The sequence below is a fragment of the Spinacia oleracea genome, chromosome 2, assembly GCF_020520425.1.
Source record: "Spinacia oleracea cultivar Varoflay chromosome 2, BTI_SOV_V1, whole genome shotgun sequence".
Classification (NCBI taxonomy): domain Eukaryota; kingdom Viridiplantae; phylum Streptophyta; class Magnoliopsida; order Caryophyllales; family Amaranthaceae; genus Spinacia; species Spinacia oleracea.
In genome coordinates this window covers 5,759,788-5,763,844 of record NC_079488.1, presented here as the reverse complement: position 1 = coordinate 5,763,844, position 4,057 = coordinate 5,759,788, and the positions used below count along the sequence as shown (strand labels likewise).

General features: G+C 35.1%; 1 long non-coding RNA gene across 1 annotated transcript; it reads left to right on the top strand.

Moving 5' to 3' along the window:
* The first annotated feature begins 230 nt into the window (after positions 1-230).
* LOC130466756 (uncharacterized) lies at positions 231-3,519 on the top strand. Its single transcript, XR_008926908.1, has 3 exons — positions 231-697; positions 1,966-2,183; positions 3,163-3,519. It is a non-coding gene; the product is annotated as an uncharacterized lncRNA (long non-coding RNA).
* The last annotated feature ends 538 nt before the right edge of the window (positions 3,520-4,057 follow it).

The following is a 4,057-nucleotide window of genomic DNA, read 5'->3' as shown; positions in this document are numbered from 1 at the left end:
TCTGCGCAGGATATCATCAGGATAACAGCAGCACTCGACCAACAAGACATCTCCAACCGTTCCCAAATCCTACCGGAACACCTATGTTCTTTTTTTTAAGAGCCTTATTTAGCTTATGGTGCTTTCTGCAATTGAATTCTACACACTCTAAGCTTGATCAGATTAACTGTGCAAAATCCAGGCTGGTTGGTGAGAACAGTGAGTTTGGTTGCTGCACAATTACTGATTTTTGTTGTTTCCTGAAATCAACTTTTGGTTTAAATTTCAGAACTAAAAATTGTGCTCGATTCTAGTCAATTCTTGACAAAACCGGGATATTATATTCGGGTATATTCAAATGCTGCAATTACCCTTATACATTTGATATCCCTGTCTATCAAGGTACAAGGGTATATCCAAATACTGCAATTACCTTTGATGTGAAACTGATTTACTGAACATCATATTTGTTAAATGAGTTCACGTGCACATGTACACAATTACTGAACACAGTCGGTGATCAACACATGCTTAGCATTATGCTATTCTGGTGTTTGGTTTAGGCATGGTGAGGTGTAGGATTTTTATATAGGTTATATTATAGAATCTTCCTAGAAATTTTACTTGAGTAGCTTTCTCCTACTGTATTATTCTACTGAGCTGCTAGCTTAATGTGGAAGGTGGAAGGTGGAAGGTGGAAGGTGCAATTGCATATTTGGTAAGTTTCATCTCTCTGACTCTGTTATTGTATTATTCTTCTCAGCTTTATGGATATCTATGTGGGCCCTTTCACACCAAAATACACACAAATTCATTAGCTTTCCCTCAAATCATTGTTCTAAATAAAATTAGCCATTGTTTAATATTTTAGTTATGAGTTTAAATGCTGATGGATATTATGGGTATGATGTTCTAATCTCAGGAATGTAAGTGACCTCTTTTTATCTGCCACTTTCAGATAAATATATGAAATAAAAAGCTTTAAAGTTTGTTGAAAGATGTTGGCTTAAATTAACTTTGTCAAGCAATGTAGCTAATTTGTTGGATAATAAGATTGAAAATATTAGTGGCTACATTGTGTGATTAAACTCTCAATCTGTAATCTGTAGGCTTACTTATGTGTAACAATTAGTTGGTTTGCTTGACATGAATCATATGGACGTACACTATTTTACTTGTCAGATACTAAAGTAGATGTGGGCAATTGATAAACAAATTTTGCTCAAGAAATCTATCTCTAAGCTTGCATAATAATGTGTTTGCCTCGTAGAATCATATGTTTAGCACTATGCAGTCTTTTGACATCTTATCTTAATCGGCAGCAGCTGAGCTGTATCCAAACAAGTCTTGTAGTGACTCCAACATAATATGGTTTTGAGCGGAACTAAAAGTAAAGGAGCAAAGTCGAGTATGATAGATAATTACTTCCCTTTATTATTACCATTACTGTTAAGTTGCTGAATTTATGAATTTATGTGATAATTATGGAACTTCTCCTCTCATGGAACTCGTGAATGTTTCTCCAAGTACTTCTTTGATGGAAATCTTTTTCTTATGGACCCTGCTGCTTGTAGATTTTTCCTTGGCTTTGATTGGCATACACTGGGTTTTCCGCACTTCATGCCTTCATCTTACTATTATACTGAACTTCTATGCCAGTTGGATTTTAAGACCACCAATCCACTGTTTTCAGGATGACTTTTTGGATTTTTAGCTATCACGGAGTATGTGTTTGTATAGACAATGTGATAAAGATCAGGGAGATCATTGTACTGAAAGGAGTGACACTTAAAACTGCCCAGTGTCAGGCATGAAGAGTAGATCGATGAAAATCAGATTAAAGATAACAAGTTACTATTTCAGACTAGGGTGTTGGTGCAGGATAATCAACTCTTAAAACTATTTCAGGATTATAATTTTTTTCTTCTTCTAGAGACTTGAACAATAAGCGATTTGGTGATTGAGGTTCATTTGTTTGAATGACAGGTAGCTTGTCAGATCATATCATATGTTGCCTTCAAAACGAGGAATTGGTGGTTAGGATGAAAACAATCAGGGATTCTCTCATCCTTTTTCTTGGAGCTTGAATAAGGCGAGACACTCAGCTTAGTTGTGCATATTTATCCGGAGGAATTGATGCATCTCTTCATGGCTGGTGGTGGAGGCGGGTCACTCGAGGAGAAACTTCAGAGGGAAAACTGATGGTGAGTCTCTTTCTAGGCAGTTTCGGGTCATTTGTCTTTTTAGCGCATTGCACTGAACATTGAGGGCTCTTGTTAGTTTGTGCACCGGCAGCACTAACCCCAGAGTCTGTGTTTGTTTTCCTGCATACATCAGTGGAAATTTGAAATTTATACTGAGATCTCTGCATTTTAGGTGTTATTGTGTTAAGCTGCAAGATATTTGATCTGCAACCTATGTGAACTATACATGAATTGAACCAGTTAACTTCATTCAACTGAGTAGGTTATGTAACATATGTTAGTCAGGTCATTAGATAGGAATTGAAGCCTCACTTGTTTGGTTGATATTGGAAAGAAACATTAGTAAAACTAGGCTCTTGATGTACATAAATTCATTTTCTTTGTTCGATTCTGCTGGTTTCTTTGATAACTCCTCCTCTTTTCTTCTCTTTCATGGCAGCCACTCTGCTTCTCCTCCTGTTCTCTTCTCTGACGTCACTCTTCTTCGAAATTATGGAGTTTCGTTTCTTCGATCTTCTCTCTCGTTGGTTCGAAATCGGTTATTCTCTTCTCTTCTCTTCGAAATTGGTTCTTCTCTTCTCTTCGAATTTGGTTCTTCTCTTCTCTCTCATTACTCTTCTGTGATTAGCAAGGCCTTCCAATAGTACTGCTGCTAGGGTTCATGATGAAAATCTCAAAGTTGAGTATCTCTCTTTTATTTTCTGACTCTATTATTTCTCAAAATGGCAGACATGATTGAGGAAATAATTTCCCCATTTCGTTGCTTTTTATTTTAATTGGGTGTTTGAATTTGCATGGTTTAATCGAGGGTTCGAAATCGAAGGATTGGATTAAGGTCTGTGAAAATTCATGAATCGATAATTGATCTCTCCATCCGCAATTTTCTTCGATCTGGTGGTTTTCACCATTTTCTTCGATCTCTCTTCTCTAATATTCTCCGAATCTTTTTTACAACTTTTATTTGATTTTTTGATGGCAGCCAACAACAAGATGTATGTGATTCAAAAGCTGGTGCTGAGCTTCTTGACTTGGTTCTTCGCAACATAATTTCTCTCTCTCTCTCTCTCTTTTAATTTATTTTTCGTTTCTTGAATTAATTTAATTTTGTGTAAGAAATGGTTGGTAATTAGGTAAATGCTGTAATTAGTTTGAATTGTGTAAGTTAGGTTAATTTATTGTGGAGTGATTTTGTTGGTTTGTTCGATTAGGTACATACTGGTATATTCAATGAGCCAATGAGGATCACATTTGTTATCAAAGTAATTATTTTATCTTTCAGCAATATTGTAAAGGCCCAATGTAGAAACAAAGTCCAAACATATTTTTTATGGAGAGAAGGGAGATTGGGTGCGATCGGCGAGGTTGTGTACTAAATTTTAGTTATAGTCAACATTATAGCACTTATCAATTACTAAAATCATCATATTTTATATAAGTAGACTTGCTTAAGTCACAAATATTAGCATGTAAAGCATATTCTGCCACTTTTAAAAGATTTTTGTCATTTTAGTAGAATAATGTTGATAAAGACAATTCTCTTTTTCGGCCTGACTTTGTTACTGAGTGTCATACTCTGTAATCGGTGAACCTGTAAAAATTGTGGTGATCTATCTGATAAACTTAGTTCTAACCTATTTGATAAATGCAGCTGTCGGGTAATGGCTAAAAGTGAAAATTAGAGTATTGGTAAAGTTTACCAATAACAACTAGCTTTTGAGCCCGTTCAAAAAACGGGCAATTAATTAAGCCGTCTTTTAAAGTGCTAATTTTATTGAAGGTTTGTGATCTTGATTAATGGGAATATATGATTTATATATGAGTTAAATTTAAATAAAAAAACATATAGATTAGATGGTGAATTAATATTGAGTGTT